Here is a 21,693-nt window from a genome sequence, read left to right as displayed (position 1 = left end):
GCATCAAGACAGCAGAGGGGCTTGTTAAAACCATTAGTCTTTCTCTATGAAATCTTTTCAAAGAATGTAAGAAGGCAACTTCCATTCCCTCTATCCTTGGCTATGTTTCTCCCAAGTCATTTGGCTTCTGTGTAAGAACCACTTTAACACCCCCTCAAAAATACCATTCCTTTTAGCCTGGATAAATTTGTGTGTGTGTGTGTGTGTGTGTGTGTGTGTGTGTGTGTGTGTGTGTGTGTGTGCGTGCGTGCGTGCACGCGTGTGTGTGTGCACGCATGTGTGTGTGCACGCATGTGTGCGTGCACATGCATGTATGTGCGTATGTGTGCACACATGTACTAACGTGTGAGTGCTAGTCTTGAGGCTTGCACTCAGGGCCTGGTGGTATCTCTGAGCAGTTTCTGTTCAAGGCCAACACTCATCATTTGGTGGGTAATTGGATATAAGAGTCTCACAGCCTTTTCTGCTCTGGCTGGCTTCAAATCACAGATCTCAGATCTCAGAATCTTCAGTAGCTAGAATTACAGGCCTGAGCCTCTCTTGCCCAGCTTGGATGTTTTTTGTCTTTCCTTTTCTTTTCTTTTTTTATAACAGTCCATTCTTAAGGCTGGAAATAGGAAAAGTTAAAAAAGAAAAGGAAAGAACAAAAGGTAAAATTTACGGAATTCAATTTTCCCAATTCTTTGTGTTTGATAGAAAAGACTGTAATGGAAAGAGAGGATGAGATTAATTAGAATACATTGCAAATATGTGTGGAAACGTAAAATGAAACTCTCCTCTATAACCATTGTAAGTTCATTGACAACATTACAAAGAAATGACCATGGTGTCTGAAGGCTGAAGTGTGATCTAAGAAGACCCCTGACACGTATCTGCCCGGTGTCTAGAGTAGCTGGCAGAGATGAGGAGAATCCTGAAGTGTGGCTGTGTTTGTTAGCTCAGGTTGATTCTCCTCAGAGGCTCAGCGCCTGCGATCTGCTTCACGTACAGCAGGTCAAGTCTTCCTCATGCTTCTCAAGTGGAGACTCTGAGAGCTATCTCTCCCAATTCACGGGAGGCTTAGGAGACTAGGAGAGGTAGATAGGTTGAGATGGCTTTGTTGAACACCCAGTTCTGTCTAGAGCTGAGGATTCTCTTATTTGCCTTGTGAGTGAATGTCCAGGAAATATGGATTTTCACATCTTAGTTGTCCAGATATGAAAAGAGAAGTTATTCTGGAATTCATTCCTTAACTTTGCAACTTTGGAACCCCTCCAAACACTCATCCTCCCAATTCCCACCTTTCTTCTGCTTTAGGAGAAGGTGAGTGAAGAGGAGCTAACATCTCTCCTGCCTCCTAAACCCATAGCTCTGGGAAGTGGAAATCATCTCCACTGCAGCAGAGCAGCAAACCGAGATGGAAGATTGTTCCATAACTCAGTGTTTAAGATGACTAAGGGGGCAAATTCAAGTTCTACCTGGTTATAAATATCAGGTCCTCTGGGGCTGGAAAGGTGGCTCAGTGGTAGAGTACTTCTCTTGCGTGCATGAGGCCCTGGGTTCGATTCCTCAGTCCCACATAAGCACAAAAAGCTGGAAGTGGCACTGTGGCTCAAGTGGTAGAGCGCTTGCCTTGAGCTGAAGAGCTGAGGGACAGCCCAGGCCCAGAGTTCAGACCCCACAACTGACCAAAAAAAAAAATGAGGTCCTCATTTTGAGCTGCTCAAAATAGTGTCACTAACAGAAGTCAGGGCTCATTACCCCCTGATGGAGTTAGGAGTCTTCGGGTCCCACCCTGAGGCACGCCTCACAGAACCCCTCCCCATTCTCTCACAGGGGGGTCACCACCCGTGACCCTCAGAGCTGGTCTTGGCACCACGGGCCTGGATTCCTCTCATGTGTCATGCAGTAAGGAAGCACGGCTCCATCCTTGGAGACTTGGTTATGCCAGTGCCCTGAGAGGACCACAGGGAGTCCGGAGCACATCCTTGCTTCTCAAGAGCGGGTTAGAGAGAAACCAGGGAATTCTGACAATGCTGTGAGCAGGTCTGTAGAACATGTTACATCATCTGCGAACCCACAAAGCTGTGCTTGGGGTGGTCAGAGCCTTCCAGAACAGATGGCCTCAGTGAAGTCCTGACCAGCAAACGGAGTGACAAGGTTATTTTGTGTGGTGCCGACAGAGGAGTGTGTGGTGGGTGCGACACGTGGTGTGGTGAGATGCGACATGGGTTGGCCTGGTGGGGTGTGACAGGTAGCATGGGAAGGCATGGGATGTGACACATAGCGTAGGGTGTATGTGACACACAGTGTGGGGAGGGGTGGGGACATGTCACAGGGCAGTATGCCGATGTGGTGGGCTGGTCTGCACCCATGGTCATGGGCTTGGGAGGGAGGGGGACCTACGACGATTATATGTGAATTCCAACATCTCTCTCTACTGGGGCTGTCAGCTTCTACAGTCCCATGAAACTGAACAATAACGAGGACAAAAACTGAAAAACCGCGACGCATTGTTTATAGTACTCATTAATATTCATTTGCAACTCGTTCACTTGTCATCTGTTAAGCAACAGAGAAATAGTAGCAGGTGCTGTGATCAAGAACTAGCTATGGAAGGAAGAGCTAGAGGTGAGAAAATTCTCCCCATTCATTAAACTGTTCTCTTCATTTTAAAGACAGAACGAGAGCCACTCCATTCATGCAGTGGAAGAGCCGCGATAGGAAAGAGTTTAAGACAGTGGTCCCCTCGGTAAAGGGCCACTTGACCCAACCAGAGTTACTCCTGGATGAGATTGTCCTTGATACAGGAGGATCTGTTCTCACAGTGCCAGACACAATTATTTAAGTTCCCAACTTAGTATGGTCTGACCTATGATTTTTTTAATTTAAGATGGTGCGAAAGAATACCCATACAGCCATCTACTTTTGAGCTTCAGTAGCATTCAATAAATTCCATGTGATATTCAAATGTTATCAAGTAGACTTTGCACAAAATGATTTTGCCCAACTGTAGGTAAATCTAAGTGTTCTGGGTAGGTCACACTGAGCAATGACATTTAGTATACAAGGTGTATTAAATAAATTTGGCTTTGATCTAATTTTATTTTAACCGATGAAGGATTTATCAGGACATCAAATCGTGGAGTGTCTGTAATTATCTCTTTGATACTTATCTTCCCCCATGGAACATGGATTTTATATTCTTCCTCATCCTTTCTGGGAGTTTCACACTGGGTCTGAGAATTCAATAAGCACTTTACAATTAAATTATTCAAGTGTATTCTTTCTTTCCTGACTTCCAAATCACTAACAATTTCATCCAGGCACGCAAAGTTTTCTAGACATGAGCACTTGCTCCATCTCGAGGAAATACATTAAAAATTCTCTCTGCACCCTAATTGCTGCCTAATAAACCAGGCCACACTTCTATCCCTAGGTGATCTATCAGTGTGAATCCCACAGACCTCCACCACTGCTACTTGCAGTAGATGAAATCCTGTTCTCTTACCTGGGCCTGACTTCCTGTGCATAAAACTTGGTCACTCCTCAATTGGCCAACAACTGACCAGCTTGGCCATCCTCCTACAAATTACCAAACTTTTCAGCCACACTTCTCTGGAATTTTACCTCCAAGAGAAAGAGAACTGGATTCTGAGTCTTACTTCGGAGATCTTAGGAAAGCTGTACCATATCACTGAGGAAAATTTACACTTTAAGTATAAATCAGAGATAGTAACAGGTACTCTTATTGGTCAAGGTTGTCCAGAGAAACTAAACCCATCAGGTGGGTGTATACAAAACATACCTGCAGAGAAATAAACCTTGGTCACTGTGGTGGTAGAGGCTAGAAAGCCTGAAAGGTGTAGGAAATTTGGGCAAGTTAGAGACTGAGTAGAGAACTGAGGTAGTGGCTAGATCTGAAAGCATCTAGAGGGAGAATCCTCTCTTTCTTAGTGACTTCTGTCTTTCTGTTAGGATTTTCAACTGATTGAAGACAGTCAAAAGGGAAAAACCTGTTTTATTTGAGCTCAACTGGCTTAAATTCTATCTTCACAGCAACATCATGACTGATATTTGATGAAATATCTGTTCACCATGAGTCAGCCAAAGGAAGACATGAAACCAACAAGTACAACAAAGCATGCACCAATGTGAAAACTGCATCATGATCTAAATCACATGCCAACTACCTGTTCTCCTCTTTAGATAGTCTCCTGGCCCTGTCATTATGGGTCATGTCTGGATGGGGAATGGGTGGACATTTTTACTGATGTTTGAACAAATCTGGCAAACTTTTGTTCTATCGATTGTAACCGTACAAACAGAAATGTTTACTGCCTCCCAACAAGCACCCATTTCCATAGACATAATGTCTGTACAAAGTACTCTTAAGACATCTTCAATGGATACACAAGTGCCTTTAGTTGGTCAAAGATTCTTCTATATTTTTATGGAGTATACTACACTTAACTACATAATAGCCTACAGCCATAACACAACCCAGCCATTACTCTTACTTCAGATTGTAAGTGTAAAAATTTCCAAACCTCACCCATACTTTCACTAAGCATCGTTATAAGCACAAATATATCTTAAGTTAGAATTAGGAATGCATATGGTGATCCCATTTTTTTCACACATGGCAATTGCTAATTTCCATTAAGGAAAGTAGTCCTGATAGAATCTTCCCAGACCAGCAAATTAATAGCTGCTGTAACCTAGCAACAGTGCAGGAAAATGGACTTTTATTTTGTCAAGTGTCACTGGGCTGCCATTAGCTATGCTTATATTCCACTAAGCCCATGTACTCTAGCAGATTTTCGTGAAAGAGAGAAAGTGTGAATAATGTGAGCTTTTAGTGGTGAGCTTAGCTATTGATCCATTTTCTGAGGTTTAGCTTTTTAGTTCTTGGGAAAATTAGCAGAATTTTTAATGTCAGGAAAAGGAAATTCCTCTTTTTTTTTTTTGCTGTAGAAGGTAGTAGAATTATATATGATGGTTCTATTTGGGTTTTAGCAACATTGTCAGACACTGCAAATTCATGGGTGTTAAATCAGCTGCCCTGTTGGACTATGAGGGAAATGGAGAGCTATTTAGGTTTGTATATGGTCACATAAGGAACCGTAAAGGGATCCCGTTAACCACCAACACGTGTTAAGAAGGAAGTTTGTTAAAGCCTGCGACTTAATTCCCCCCAGAATCCACCATATCGCTGTCTTGCAATGGGACCGTGGGTTTCTCACTTCAATTTATTTTTCACATTTGAACAATGCCTGCACACCTAGGTCTCGAAGCTCTCTCAAACAGAAACAAAAATACATTTCAGGGGAGATTTGACACTTCATTTATTAACTCTAAAAGCAAATGCTATTTGATTTTCAAAGTGCTGGTAAAAACATCAAGTTCTACATTTCATTTCTGACCAGCACATCTAGGGATGTGTTGGGTGGATCCTTTTGTCACAATTGTACAGCATGACCGATGTTCCTTTCACTCAGAGGATGGGCTTCCCCATGCACATGTGATATGTCTCCCATGAGATCAGACCACTCTCACCACAGTAAGGCCTCATGGCTGAGAATGAGAACCAACACCTGTGGACTCATACATCCTTAGCCATGTTCTCCACAAGCACATTTTGGATGCCTCTATTAAAAGCACATGTCCTAGCACTAAAAGAAAACTACAGCATGCTATCACTTACATGTGGAATCTCAATAAGATCTGAACACACAGAGCTATAGAGCAAAGTAGTGGTTACTAAAGACAGGATACTATTAAGAAATGTGGAGAGCTAGTTTAGAGATGAGAAATAGCAGAATCGCCCAGCTACTCAAGACACACATCAGCCAGGTGCTGGTGGTACACACCTGTAGTCCCAGCTACTCGAGTTAGGTCCGCCCAGGAAATTGGCTCCTTCTCACCATGCAAAGACCCTATCCAGAAAATAACTAAAGAAACAGTTGCTGGGGGCATGGCTGAAATGGTCAGTACCTACTCTGTAAGCACAAGACCCTGAGGTCAAACCAGAAAGCCATCCCCCAAAGAAGAGATAAGTAAGATAAACAAAGGGATAGACCTAATGCACAGCACAGTCACTATACATAGTATAATTTTACTGTTTGGGATTCCTGCCAAATGAGATTTTACCTCCTGTTACCACAGAAACAAAAAAAAATTTAGTAACTATGTGATATGGCAGATAATAGTTGATTTGCTTAATTATCCTAAATATTTTTGCTGTCTGTAGTCTATAATGTGTTGTATAGTTTACATATATATTCAATAAAAGTGATATTAAAAGTTGTTTTTAAAAGTCTATGCGACAACTTTAGTTGTACAGGAAGATTTTATGCCATTCTTGTTTCATGTTAGGAAAAATAGATATACGCTCATCCTCTACAGACCCTTTTCCTAGGATTTGAAGTGGTGAGAACAATGTCCTCAAAATAAAACCCCAGTCCTATATATTGAGATAACTGTAAGCCAGTGTTTATTGTCTGCAAAGTGGAGATAAAAATCTAGATAAATCCTGACAGTAAAGGCTTTGTTCTCTTCATGGTGCAGGGAAGATTCCTGCGTAGTTTCTCTCAAGCATGTGTGCTGTGTCTGTGGTGATCTCTGCAATGCAGGCTAGGTGGGGCCTCAACATGACCCAGCAGAGGCCACTCAGGGATGAGATTCTCCCGGGAAGGCTGCATCATCTACCCTGCATGAGTACCAAAAGTCTAAAGACCTGGCCCTACCAGGTAGCTAGGTGACAGCCTTTAGAGATGACTTAGTCGGCAAATCAAGATGCCTAATTTATGCAAAATGGTTCAATGAGTACAACACCGATAGAAATAACAAAAAAAATCACATACCCCACAAGGATAAATATTCTCTAAGTGCAACATCCTTTGGCTACTGAATTATATCAGTCAGACTTTCTTTGCTATGAACAAATACCCGAGAGAAATGATCTAAACAGGGTACAGGGTAGGATCCTTCGGGGCTCCTGACTGTCTTCAGTACTTTGTGCCTGCCTGGCGCTGAGCACCATGGAAGCAGGCATGGGTGGGGGACAGGGTCAGTCCCCTCATGGCGGCCAGGAAGTAGAAAGGGGAAAAGGAGCACAGACCAGGTATTACTTCCAAGGTCCTTGCCTGGGAGCAGTCCTTTCTCCAGCTGCCTCCCAGCTCCTACAGTTCTACCATTTCCCCGAACACAGTGGCGCCCACCGGGTAGAGCTCAACCCCTGAGCCTGTGGGAGACCATGATATTCAAACATCAGAATGGGCTATTTTTAATGGTGTTGCTCATTGTATTTGTTATCTCCCACTGCAGTCATTTGGAAGAATAATGACCACAAGTTGCTCACAGGTTGGAGGCAATAGGCAATCACTCCTCTCAGCTTTACTCGGTGGGCTCCTCCTGTCTCTCAGTGGGCCAGGGACGTTGCCCCTCTACGGAAGCGCTGGCTTGAGATGCCTGGCAGTTGCTGGGGGCTTAGCTGGGGCAGTGACCTCCTGATCCACCAGCCAGAGCCTACGCTCAGTTTCCTGCTGCTGGTGGCTTTCTATGACAAAGGCCAGGCTGAGGGGTGGCACAGTGTCACCTCTGTGGCACAGTCTTCAATCAACGCAGTGACAGATCCAGTGCATACTGAAGAACCAAGAAGGGAGACCTGTAAAGCACAGGCACGTATACTTTACAAGGCTGAGGAATGTGTCTGCTTTTGCAATCATCTACCAATCTTGTTCAGGTAGGATACGGACATGAGATTGTTGTAGAATGGTATGAACTTAAATTGTGGAAGATTTAGAGTGCTTCTTCTTGGCCAAGGGATGAGAAGTTGAGAATGAACACTATAACAAGAAAGAGGCTAATGCTTCGGAGAAGAGAGCTGGTGTCACATCTGCCATCATCCTCGAGAGAATCAGAGGGGAATGGAAGGAGTGATCGCAGAGGGGATTACCCCAGAGCCAAAACATCTGCTGGGTCTGTTTCTTCATCTGCTGCTTGGCTGTGGTTCAGTTTCTGCAGCATATATGGATGGATGATGAATATTTAATCATCTGCATTTCACAGGGCATCGGTCTTAAGCTATGAGAAAGCAATTTTATCTGATACCTCGCAGCCTCAAATTCAGCTGCAAATCAATGTCATTGAACAAGAAGAAACTCCTCTTCACTGAGCTGTATCAGTCAGAATTATTAAGCTATGCTTCAGTAACAAATAGATCCCAAGTCCCAATGGACAGAAGTTTATTATTGCCCAGATGAAGCTGAGGGCAGCCAGAGAGTCACCTTTCTGTCTTATGGATGGCCTTCCTGGTCTCCAGGAAGGTGCTAATGCAGCAGCAGAGAGTCACAGAGAAATAGAACATACACATAAAGAAGAAATAGAACATGCAAATAAAGACGGAGTAGATCATGTTCTCTAATTCTTCTTTTCTTGTTCCAAAAAGTAATGGGTTTTCTTTTTTTGTTGTTTCTTTCTTTCTTTTTTTTTTTATTGGTTATGGGGCTTGAACTCTGGGCCTGGGCACTGTCCCTCAGCTCTTCAACTCAAAGTGAGTGCTCTACCACTTGAGCCACAGAGCCACTTCTGGTTTTCTGGGGTTAAGCAGCCCCCAGCTTGGTTTTTCTTTTTTAAAGTCTGTGTTCCTGAAAGGCACAGAATCCAGGAGCTATCCTTTTGAGTTGCCCCCTAAGGAATAGAGAATGGAAACCTTAAGTTCTTCCCTGTGTGTAGCAACATTCCTACCAGTAGCTGGAGCTTGGTAGGGACTAGAAAGAAGAGGAAAGAGCATGGCCATTGGAACTGGATCTTCATAGCGGGTGCTGGTGGCTCACGCCTGACACCCTAACTACTCAGGAGGCTGAGATCTGAGGATTGTGGTTCAAAGCCAGCCCAAGCAGGAAAGTCCATGAGACTCTTATCTCCAATAAACCACCAGTAAACTGGAAGTGGCACGGTGGCTCAAGTGGTAGAGTGTTAGCCTTGAGCTGAAGAGCTGAGGGACAGCACCCATGCCCAGAGTTCAAGCCCTATGACTGACAAGAAAGAAAGAAAGAAAGAAAGAAAGAAAGAAAGAAAGAAAGAAAGAAAGAAAGAAAGAAAGAAAGAAAGAAAGAGAGAAAGAGAGAAAGAGAGAGAGAGAAAGAAAGAAAGAAAGAAAGAAAGAAAGAAAGAAAGAAAGAAAGAAAGAAAGAAAGAAAGAAAGAAAAAAAGAAAAAAAGAAAGAAAGAAGAAAGAAAGAAGAAAGCAAGGAAGGGAAGGGAAGGAAGGAAGGAAGGAAGGAAGGAAGGAAGGAAGGAAGGAAGGAAGGAAGGAAGGAAGGAAAAAGGGATCCTCATTTCCACGAAAGTCCTCTCCTCTGGGCAGCATGGACAGAGGGTACATCCACCCTCCATGGGGATGGAATGCATGGAAACCTTGGGGTTTCCATACCACCCACTCTTTGAGTTTTGGTGATTCCAACCTGCACCTTCAGGTAGGGGCGAATGACTAAAGGAACAGGTTCCCATAGTTCCCTTCTTCCTCGCTGACACTCTGAGAAAGCACCACAGAAGGTTGTGTATATCCTTCCTCCCAAGCAGCCACCACCTGTGTGCACCGTGAGTCTTTAATGAACAAGGCGTGCCAGGCGTAAGTTATTTGTCCTTGAGGCTACACCTCAAGGCGGGCTCCTGATGGCTGCTTCACAGATTTGAGGCTGTGTCATGCTGGGCAGGAAGGCACGTCCTGTTGGCCTATGTCCTTAGCAATAAAACACGGACGGTGCAGCTACTTTCTTGTTATGGGGACACCTGAGATGAGGCGGAGACAGTGAAGGCAGCCTTTGGAAGCCTTCTGTCTTCCAGCCCGACGCGTGCCAGCTCCTCCTCCACCTACACAAGCAGGTGCAGAATGCAGGCAGCCGGGGCCGCCCTTCACCTCACTGCCATTTGCCATCCTCAGACAGCCAGTTTGCCGGGAGTGTCTCCCCCAAGACGCCCTCCCCACCCCACTGCAGCCGGCAGTGACCGGGGTCCCGAATTAGCGCACAGGCCGAGTGACTCATGCCCGCGGTATCCGTGACAGCGAGGACTGATGCGGGCGAGGCAAGAGCAAGATTCATGGCTCTCTTTACTCACATGATTTACTGAAAGCCGGCTTTTATTACCTAAGAGCCAGCCGTGGACATGTGCTGGGCGCGCTGCGGAGAGCGCCTGGGGTGCGGCTCTGCGGGCGGCTGCCAGGAAGCAGGAAGAGGCAAGGGGGGAAAGAGAGAGATGATTCCACAGCTGAGACACTTGTCAAAAATGCAGGGGCTCCGTGCTCCAGGAACAGCTGGTGATGATGAGCTTTTGAAAACAAGGCAGCGTTGGCAGAGAGGGACAGCTGGAGGCCCCACCGCCCGAACGACTGAGTGGGCCAGCCTGATTTATGGACGGGCTGCTCACGGCGCAGAGGCAAAGACTGATCTGCGCTGGAGCACGCTTGGAAAGTCGAGAGGGAAGGAGGCTGCCATCCTGCCCAAAGCCCCTCTGAACCGCACGCAGAACGGAGGTGGCAACAAGCGAGGAAATCAGCTTGCAAGCGGTGGCAGCCAGGGGCCGGGCAGGGCCTGTTCCTGCAGACAGCGGGGCACAGCTGCGCTAATCCGCTCTTCCGGCCCCTGCGGCAGCGTCCTGTCTGTATTCCCTTCCAGAACAGGTACTGCGGTGGCAGAGAGAAAGCGGCATTTGGGCTACATTCCACCTTGCATTGGGAGATGTAGGACAAGCAAAACTCCACAGCCTGAGCAACCCCGGGGGTCAGGGCAACCCCCCCCCTGCCTGGGAGCAGCAGCCATTGGTCCTTGAGGACCACCCCAGTCAGCACTACCAAGGCAGACCACCAAGCCCACACACCCTGAGGCCCCTCCCACCTCATACACTGGCATCACCCGTAGCCATTGTTATTCCACAGGGACTGAGTTTTGTTTCCTGTCTACTCTGCACTCTCCTCTCCCATCCCCACCCCCACATGCACACATCACAAAGTCTTGTGGCGTCAAACAAAATCCTACTCTTTGCACAGAGTAGGCACTTTACCTGCCTATGGAATGGTCTTCTCTATTCGTTCAGTCCTCTGCTGGAAAAAAAAAAATCAGCACACGGCTACAACGTTCTGGTGCTAAATTAAAAAATATATTCAATAAGACGTGTGCACTGGACAGAAATGGAACAGAAAGGTGGAGGGAGAGGTGAGGAGGTATTTTAATTTCAGGCACATTTTAGCTGAGGTGGTGGAACACGGAGAGGCTGATTCGGAGATACTGGAAGCAATAATTCAGGTTGTGGGAAGTGGTAATTATTCTCACACAGCGTAAGCTTTCTGCTTGAGAAGTGCAAAGCATTTGGTGTAGCCTGAGCCACGTTCTTTCGCGCACTTATTCCTGCCTTCGTTTCTTCACACTCATTTCTGCCTTCATTTCTTCATTACACACTCATTTCTGCCTTCAGTTCTTCACTACACACTCACCAGCTCCCTCTTGCTTTTGGCAACCTGGTGCTGAGTGTGCAGAACTCAACACACTCGAAATCGTCTCTGCGGTCCAGTTGTTGCCAGCTTCATGTCATAGATCACTGGAGTCAGAGAGCATAGAAATCCTTCATCAAAGAAGAAAATTGCAAAAGCAAATAGGAGAATCCAGTTCTCTTCTACAAAGACCCGGGCTCCCGTGGCTCATGCTTGTAATACTAGCTAAGCCAAAAGCTGAGACCTTGAAGAGCGGTCGTTCAAGACTAGACTGGCCAGAAAAGTCCACAAGACTCCATCTTCAACATACCCAGCACCCGGTTCCATACTTAGGTTTTGTTTTCTTAGCCGAGGAATTAAAATAAAAAAAGTCACGGTAAGCAAATCAGCTAGTCACAGATAAACCAAGGCAGGAAACCAGAGAACCGTGCACAACATAGTCAATAAGTTGCCAGCTATAGCACACCACTCAACCTGTTTGCTTTAAAAACAAACAAACAAGTGCAACCTCTGCAGGAAGGTTGAAACTCAGGGTGGCAGGTAAAGATGGCGGCCTGTGGAGGTTGGGAGGATGCCTGGCTTTGGGCGCTGCCCTTCTGGGTGCTGGGAGTTTGCTGCTGGTGGCATTCGTGCAACAGCTCCTGCATGTGCTGGGGAAGAGAGAAATCTTTCTTCTTTCCATTAAAACATTAGATCCATATATTTGTTACATATGGCCTATTAGCTGTTTTACTATAAATGAACATAATTCTCTTCTGCGGGGTAACATCAGAATTTTCCTTTTAGTCTAATTATGTTCATTTTGACTAATGAGCGAGTCAAGGATTTAACAGCCCAGCGCCGTGGTGTCTGCGGAAGGCCAGGTCCTTCAGCCTCTGCCTCCACCCCCCCCCCCCGCCCGCCGTTACCCCCCTTCCCCACTTGTTGGAGCTGTGGCAATCACCCATGCTCTCTCTGCCCCTAGCCCAGGCACTTCCCATATGGCTTTGATTGGGAGGCACTCAATTTATCAACACAGTTTGTTATGTGAAAAAACTATTTGATGTCAGAGGAGCCAGATGACCCTTTTTAATGTGTGCTTTTCCTGGAATAAGAAATCAATTTGCCCATTTTAAACAAAGCTGAGCACCAAAGAGACTTGTACCAGTATCAAACCCTATGTTAAGAAAAACTGGTTGGTAAAATGCATTGTCTCGTTGGAGGTCTGGAGGGGGTGGCGCTTGAAGCAGGGGGACACAGCTTTGAAGGAGTCTCCTCAGTGCTGGACCTTGTTCCTCCGTGGACTTTGGGCTCCACCTCCTTAGTGCTGGGCTCAGCAGAGACCTAGCAGGAAGCAGGAAACAGGAAGCAGGAGGAATCCCGATCTGAGAACCCATGATTTGGTGTTGTTTTGACGTTCTCTCCTGAGGGTAATGTCCACTCAATGTTCCAATGGCCCCTGTTCTCCAATCTCCTCCTTCAGTGTATATTTGGTGCAGACTGCTCTGTGCCAATACCTCCTCCTTCTATGCCACGTGCACAGTAATACTTCCCAACACCAACCTCTAACTTCTCTGTGTTTGACACTTGGTGCCCCTGGAGTTCTTGTGTGACACTTGTGGGTTTTCCTTCCCCAAAGGTGCTGCTGCCACGTCTCTGAAGAATGACTTGCACTTGCTGAGCTACGACTGGTGAGAGGTGACCTGGTCCCTCTCCGTCAGTTGGGGATGCCAGCACCAGAGCTATCCTGAGTGTGGAGGGCTGTCCTTAGGCTACCAGGACTGGTTCTGTAATCTGCACGTGGGCCCCTCATGGAAACCCCACTTAGATAGCAGGGGCATTAGCAGTCACTGTCACTAACCTCCCTTCCTTAAATGTGCCTCCCGTCCATGATCTGAGACCCAGAGCTGAGCAGTCATCCAGAGGGTCAGCAAGAGGGGCTGCAAACATCCCAAGCCCTTAGGCTCAGCTCGGCCAGCTGGTGAGGTTTATCTTCCTCTCTGCTTCCTGTTCTTGGTGGCAGTCAATTTACTTCCTGTCACTCCCTTAAGCTAGATTTCCCATTAACTTAGAGTTTCTGTGAGCAGTGGAAGCTTCTGGTGGGAACCAATCCTCCAACAAACAGCCTCTTCTGTGGCACGAACTCCAAGGTCTTTGATCTGCCCGTTCCCTACATGATGTAATCTTAATCAGAAAGCTTGTGTTCTTAGTATTCCTTCCTAATTCTCCATACTGGACATAGACAAACACTCGTGCTCTCACACTAAAATTCATGTGTGGAAAACCCTAAACCCTACTGCGATGGTACTCACAGGAAGGACTTTTGGAGGTGATCATAGCATAAGGGCAAAAGCCGATGAAGGGAATAAGAACCTTTATAGGAAGAAAAGGAGCAATGTGCTTTCTCTGTGACAGCCAGCTAAAAGTTATAAAGAACGCCTTCACTGAAAGTCTGGCCCCCTGACTTTAAATTTGCAGCCTCCAGACCGTAAGGTATACATGTTGAAGTCACCCATCGTCAACTTACAGCCTTCTCAATGGAGCATGTGGCACCCTGGGCACTTCAACCACACACCTGAATTATTGTTAATTATTGTTAATCTCCACATAGAACTGTGTGATCAATCTTGACAGAAAATACTTTCCTTTGGCTTCTCCTCATTTTTCCCTGTGTCATTACTTTCCCTCCCATTTCACCCATATCTAAGACAAGCAATCTTTATGGATGTGTCTCTTCCAGGTCGTCACAAGGTCATTTGGAGGAAATTTTGTTTCTCATATGCAATTGCAGAGGACTACTTGGCAAAATCTTGCCAAACTCCCAGAGCTAAAAATGGCGATGTAATCTGCATTTGGTTCATTGCCGATGACCTTAATTAGACCTTGGGAAACTTCTCATGGGTTCATTTCTCTACACTAAAGCATCTTTGTTCCTACAGATGTCCCACTTCCTACGGGCATGGAGGCCTCCTTCCACAATGATTTGAAGCAAGTTGAGGAACTGTAACACCCCTCGGAAATATAAGTACACACCCCAGTCAGATAAACTTCTCAATTTTTATTGAACAAAAATCATTATTTTTAATGCCATGATTGCATTAAAATAGGTTGTCCTCAAAGATTAGTAATTTAGCTCATGAAAGCACTTCTAAAATTCAAATGTTAAAAATAATCTACCCCATTTTCTCTTGCCTGTTTTATAATTTTATCTCTGAATTTAAGCATTTAATGTATTTGGAGTTTATTTTTATAAAAGAGGTGAAGAGGAAACCCAACCCAACTTCACTTTCTCCATATGGTGAGCAAATTTCCTTAACACCAATTCCCTAAGTAATGGATTGTTTTGCCAGTGATCTGTGATGTCTCATCTTCCCATTCCCATCTTCCAATTACCACATGCAAATTTTGAGTATACTTTGTTCTTTTAATCCCTTTCTGTGCAAAAATCACAAGGTTGTTTGTCCCATTGTCCATTTGTACTAAACAGAAAATTAGTAGTTAAATGTCCCCAGAGAACAACAGAGCACAAACAAGGGTCCCGTCCCTGCAATGCCCCTTTCAGCTTCCAACACTAGCCAAGTCGAGATGGAATGAAAGCTCCTGAGGCAGAGCACTTTGACAGGACTGGAAGTTCATAACTCTGGCCACTGACTCCTGTCCGTGCACATCGGGGACTGGAGCACACTAGTGATGCATGGAAGAAAACCTGCCTCCTTCCCACTGGCACTTCCACCATTCCTTGTGTTGCTGGCCACAGAGCACCCAAGCAAGCTAAGCTACTGAGGCCAGTGCCATGCAGCCTACTCCTTCACACACATCTTCCAAGTAAAATCACACATGGTAAGGGAGCAGTGTGCAGGACAAATGCTCTTGGTCCAAACACTAGACCTTAGCAGGAACCATGGGGGGTAAGCAGCAGGAGAGATAAAGGTGACACTTGGCACAGGAAATTCTGGGGAGGGCACAGCATGGTTAATTGATGAGCGATGGGCTACAGGAAGAAGAAATGAGGGGAAGGAAGATGAAGGGCGTTGAGGAAGGGACAGTGTGGTAAAAGAAGGGGCAGTGAAGTGGAGGAAGGTTTAGTATGTGTATGAAAGGCAGAATGATAAGGTATGTATATCGTGGTACAAGGAGGGGCAGGATGGTAAGGAGAGACAGAGTGTTGAGGAAGGGCAGGGGAGCAGAAAAAGGGCCAGGATGCAGAGGAAGGGGCAGTGAGGTGAAGGAAAGGGTGGTGGGATAGAAGGGGCTGCAGGGTGGAAGCAAGGGTGGTGGATTTGAGAAGGGGAAGTGTGGTGAAGGTCTGGCAGTGTGATTTGGAAGGCACGGTGTTGATGACGCTTGTAGTGGAGGAAGAGTCGAGTATGAGGAGCTAACGGTGTGGCTGAGTAACAGACAGCAGTGCGGGCATGAAGAGGCTTGTGAGGAACCAGTGCTGAGGAAGAGGCCCGGGAAAAGGGGTGGAGAAAATGCAGTGCAGAGGAGGAAGGGGGTGGAAGGGGACGGCGCCGTCTGAATCACTGCCCGTATTTTTGTTCTCCCTACAACTCTACCTTCACTGAGCTAGCACAACCAGGCTATTCATCCAGTATCCATTCAGTCACACCTTGTTTGAATTCAGGGCTTTGAGCTTGTGAAGGAGAGGCTCTACCATTCGAACTATGCCTCTAGTACTTCATTCTTTTAAAAAAAATTTTTTTTGATATGGTCTCATTTTTATGTCTGGGTATTCCAGGACCTCGATCCTCCTAGTTTCCCTTCCCAACCTTACTGGTAGGTCTGACACCTGCTGCCACATCCACATTTTCAGATGTTCTGTTGTAGTTATGATATAATATTTTGTGCTCAATTATTCAGAGAGAGAGGTAACCATTCATCTTTTGTATGGTGATCTTACTTCAGACAAAACCACCAAACAGAGTTCCTAAAAATAGTTTACTTGTCTTGAGTTTTCTGGGAGTAGACCAGAGTCAGTGCCCTTCTACTTTCCCTCCTACCCAGTTTAGACTTGAAATATTAATCCCAGAAGCATGGAGAGACCCAAGTGCATGCAGAGCCTAAGTCCCTGTACAGGTGCTACAGCACTCTGCTGGCTTCTCTCCTCTCTAGGTCAAGGCTGGCTTGGACCACAGAGGACTATGATGAAGCAACCTGTTGCATCAGACCTGGGCAGAAGCAGGTTGAAGCAAGAGCCTGGAATTCTCTGTCAGGCACTGTGAGAGCTGAGTAATGGCTATACTGTTTGTGTTTAAATGGGGCAGACAATCTCAAGAGACAAAAAAAATAACAAACAGAATAAACCTATTGCTGAACTATACACAGACACACACACACACACAGAATGGACTTCCCAGAATGAGGAGAAAAGAATGCTTTACTTGTTGTCAAAAACATGGAATATGGAAGGGCTGATACACATAAATGCCCCCTAAAAGCACTGGAAATTTTTCTCCCCTCTAGAGTGGGGGGAAAGAAAGATCAGGACAGAATTCAAGACAATAGCAGAAGGAGCAAAGGTGGCTCCACTAGAGGCTGTCACAGAGGAGAGTTAAACAAGGACCAGCTCTCAACCTCTACCTCACAACACTTCCTTAAACACACAGAGCTAGGTACAACTCAAACACCTTGAGGCTTGCAGTATTACCAGGAGTGGAAGCACATAAACACAAATAAAGTAAGTTCGAGATAATTAAATCCGCATAGAGTAAGATTTAACTAAGTAATAAAAGTAAATTTACCCTATAGTTAATTTTTCAGACCATCACCTGCAAAGATGTTGCCTAAAACAACAGCCAAGCCACCTGCAAAGAGCCTGTCCTACAAGAAAGGGATCCATGAGAGGCAGGGGCCCGATGAGTGTGGGCACTAATTTAATCCAGTTCCCCAGAAACCGCTGACATTGTCCACAGCCAGATGTTCACATGTGGCACTGTCAGGAGTGGAGAAGAGCCATATCCAGGAGTTCTGAAGAGGTGCAGAATCCTCCCCAGAGCAGCAGAAGAACTTATTGGTGCTCTCGTTCCAAACTAGGTCTCATGCTCCTTTCTTACCAATCAGTCTCCCTCCGGGAAAGAGGAAGTCGGGTTATCTTTTCTTAGGAAGTATGGTCTTGGAAAGGAGTAGACTCTACAAAAACAAAAAAGGTTGTGTTTGGAAAGGAGGAGGGATAGAGAGCAATGGTTGCCAGGGCTGGCATGGTCAGCCGTCCAGGAGACACGCGTAGCCTGCTTTGCACAGATCCCCTAAACCTGTTGTGAGTGTCCACTGAACCGTCTCCAGAATGAAGACAACCTGGAGGCTGAATTCCAAGTCTAGGAAATTTCAGTGATGTGCATTTTGACTTTCCAGGCCTTGGATCCCTGGTTGACAGTAAATTATATCTCACTGAGACCCTCCATATACATATAGAGGAAAGAACGGGCCAATTCTAAAAGCCTCCTAATGGACCCCCACAGGAAACCGGACTACTTTAAAATGTCTGGCAGCTACCATGCACCCAGCAACACCAGGAATGCCCTCCAGAGGTTCTCTCTGGCCATCAAAGTGGACCACAGTGCCTGCCAAGACAGTTTGTGGTCAGCCATCTGGAGTGGCTGCCTTCCCACCACTGCTGTGACTCCATCTCTGATGACCATAGTAAAGATTCTCCCTGAAAACATACTCCAGGGCTGTATAGTTCTTGGAGCTAAAAGTTGCCTTAGAAACCAGGCCCTGACGGCTGATATCTGTAATCTTAGCAACAGGAGGCTGAAATCTGAGGACTGTAGTTCAACACTAGCCCAGACAGGGATATCCATGAGACCCTTATCTTACTTAGCCACCAAAAAGTTGAAAGTAGGGCTGTGGTTCAAGTGGTATAGTACCAGTAGAGTGAAAGAGCTAAAGAACAATGCCCACGCCCTGAGTCCAAGCCCCTGTCCTGGCACTGGCTTTCCTCTGGTTGAAGACATCTCAGGGTGACTCAGAGGCCTGTACATCCATCGTGCTTCCTATCCACATACCGTCCTGCCCCCTGCCCTCGGATGGGCTTCAAGCAGAGTAGGGTCATGAGCAGCAATGATCTGGGCATGAATCTTTTCTTGCAGCTCCCATGGAATGCTTACTAACTCTGTCTTGGCCTCAGCCTCAGCCACGCTGGAAACCACGTTCAAGGTGGAAATGTGATCCTGGCTTCCAGACTGCCTCTCACGTGCTCCCACGCAATGCATCCAAGCCTCAAGTTTATTTTAGTAACCACCCCTGACTTTGTAGGGTCTCGGAGGACAACAGAGGCGCTGACATTTGTTCTGACTTTTCTTCCTGGTTGATAGTTACTACTTTTTACATGTTCCTAGTGCTCCTCAATCCAAATTTAATTTTTGAATTATCTTGCACAGCCAACAATGGCTCTGTTTTGGAAAAAAACCTGGATGTTCTTCTTCCAAACTAAGAATTTCTCTTGTATAGGTACCTATTGACAACTGCAGGATGCAGCTGACATTGTTCAAAACGTAATTATTTTCCATCCAAGTCCCTGAACAGTCTGTCACACTTTAGGAGTCAGATTACAGTTCGGTCAGCTGTGTTGCTTTGGTGTAAAGAAGATTACCAATAGCCTGGCTCAGAGTAATAGATGACTCTCCTCTCCACCACTTCCCATTCCAGGGCTAGTTAGTAGGTATGTGACTGGAGCAAGCATGAAGCTTCAGGAGACACAGAACCAGAGGAGGCATGGTACAGAGAATTCTATGTGGTGGGATAGCACAGACATCCCCCTCTTCGAATAAGAACCCGTGCATTCATACCTGTTCTGAACATCATCTTTCAGCTATGACTAAAGTAGATACATGGTGAAAATAGGTGGATGGCTGTCTTCTACCACAAATATCTCTGTTTAGTTGTACAGAGATTCAAATTAACCAGGAGTACTCACTAGAAGTTTTCAGGGTTTTTGACTACAAGTTAAGCCACTGTCTCTCACTTCGCAACCAAACAGAAAGTCTCCACTTCTGGTTTCCACATTACAATCTCAATGTATGCATTTAATCTAAAGCTCTGTGTGTGTGTGTGTGTGTGTGTGTGTGTGTGTGAGAGAGAGAGAGAGAGAGAGAGAGAGAGAGAGAGAGAGAGAGAGAGAGAGAGAGAGAGAGAGAGAGAGAGAGAGAGAGACATCTTCTCTATTTAGTTACCAAGTTGACAGCATCAACTCCAGGGGCTTGACTTAAAGAATCTGGCGTTTACCAGCACCTTTCTGTGAGGATTTCATCAACATTGTAAATTTTACTTTTGAACTTGGATGCATTTTATTTAAAATACTCTGAATAAAATACTCTGTCTTATTCTGCTCTCAACAGTTTTTGCAAGTTTCCCTGGCACAGCATAAATATAATAGCTCTAGATTACTTAGAATCACTAAACATCCCCAATCTGTGGGACCCTCAAGTGATTCTTGGTGGAAACATATCACACAGATTCAGTTTCGAGACTTCTAACTCTTTGCATTTGGTTTTTATCTTACGTCTCATCGTGACACTAAGTGAATGTATTATCTTGGTTTGTCTAAAAAGGAGGGCTGGGTCACCAGTTTGAACCTGATGACAGATTGATAATTGCAACCAGCTTTTAAAAGTGACATTCTGGTTAAAAGTCATTTCAACAAAGAAAACCAGCTTTTAGATAATGTATATTCAATAAAATCCTAGAAGCTGGGCTGGGCTGCCTAATACTTCTGGCCTCATTGGGAGAGCAGTGGTATCCTATAGTCAGAGGCCAAGCTTGACTCACAAATTCTCTCCTCTAGGTGTGAGGAAAACATTTAAGATTCCAATTTGAAGTGCTGAGAATTCCTGTGAAGTTCGTGTCTGCTGGGCCACCATCTTCTTATTGAGACGAGAAAACTTGTCCGGGAAGTGTCACAAGAAAACACAAAGATGAACCACCAACTGATGATAATATACTCAAGTCTTAGCAATAAACTCAAGTCTTAGCAGAAGAAGTCACAATACAGATACTGTGCACTGCATTTCAGAGCCAAGTCTCTTCTTAGCAGCAGGGCCTCTACAGAAGAGATCTAGGTGCCTGAGGCCATTTCCAAAGATGTTTTTGTAAAATGTGTGGCAAGTTTTCATCCCATTTTAGATTGCCTTAAATGCAATTGTAGATACAAGACACTTTATAAAGTATCTCACTGATACAGACTCATGGAAAGGCTTAGGCTAAAGCATTGGAAACCCAAACCTATGTAGATGCCCATTAATGTCAGGATATATTGGCTGGGTGTGGTGATGCATGACTGTCATCTTTGCAGGAAGGCAGAGCAATCACAGTAGGAGGCCAGCCTGGCCTACAAAGCAAGCCATGGTCTAAAAGTAAAAATTAAGTCAGAATATCCATAAGACTCATCAGACGGGCATGAAGAACGAGACTCAGACTTGGAGATAAAACTGTTTGATTAAAAAAAATATGTTAATTTAAAAAGAGAGAAAGAAAGGAGAGAAGAATGGAAACCAACGTAAATTCCCCTTGCAGTCAGGCTGGGAGTTCCTGGGAGTTCACATCAGCTCGTCCCCATGGAGCTGCCCATCTGGCCGTCCCCCGTTCACGGCCCTGCTCCCCAAAACATGGAGACCTCACCGTTAGAACAACCAGAGCAACCATGGGAAGAAAACTGTTTTCTGGGCTGCTACATCAGAAATAGGAGCCCCGGGAGGCCGCACAGAGCAAGGGTCCAGGTGAGAGGTTTACCTCCCCATCCTTGCTAGGCTCAAGGAAAGACTGGAGAAGCCTGTGGGGGGGGGAGTGACCTGAGCATCCCCCGCCCCCTCCAAGGACCACCAGGGACTCTCCGTCCAAAACAGAGGCATGGCTTTCCTCTAGTGCATTTGTTTTTAGTGCTGAACGAGCTGACAGCATGATTACTCAAAGACCCACGGCCATCACCCCCACGACTCCAACACAAACAAATCATCGCCGGCTGTCAGGACCTCCGCAGCGTCCCGTCCACTGAGAGGCTCCTTGTGGCCCCACAGCTGCAGGCACGCGGCCTTCTCTCCCGTCCTTCTTATATGCTGTGCTTTTGTTAAAAGGTGAGAGGAGCCGGGCGCTGGTGGGTCCTAGCCACTCCAGAGGCTGAGATCTGAGGATGGCGGTTCAAAGTCAGCCTGGGCAGTAAAGTGTGTGAGACTCTTATCTCCACTTAGCCAGCAAAAAGCTGCAAGTGGTGGTTCAAATGATAGAGCAGTAACCTTGAGCAAGAAAACT

This window comes from Dipodomys merriami, unplaced genomic scaffold, assembly GCF_024711535.1.
Source record: "Dipodomys merriami isolate MVZ:Mamm:240054 unplaced genomic scaffold, mDipMer1.0.p SCAF_99, whole genome shotgun sequence".
NCBI lineage: Eukaryota > Metazoa > Chordata > Mammalia > Rodentia > Heteromyidae > Dipodomys > Dipodomys merriami.
The sequence above is the reverse complement of the archived record's forward strand: the minus strand, read 5'-3'. Positions refer to the sequence as shown.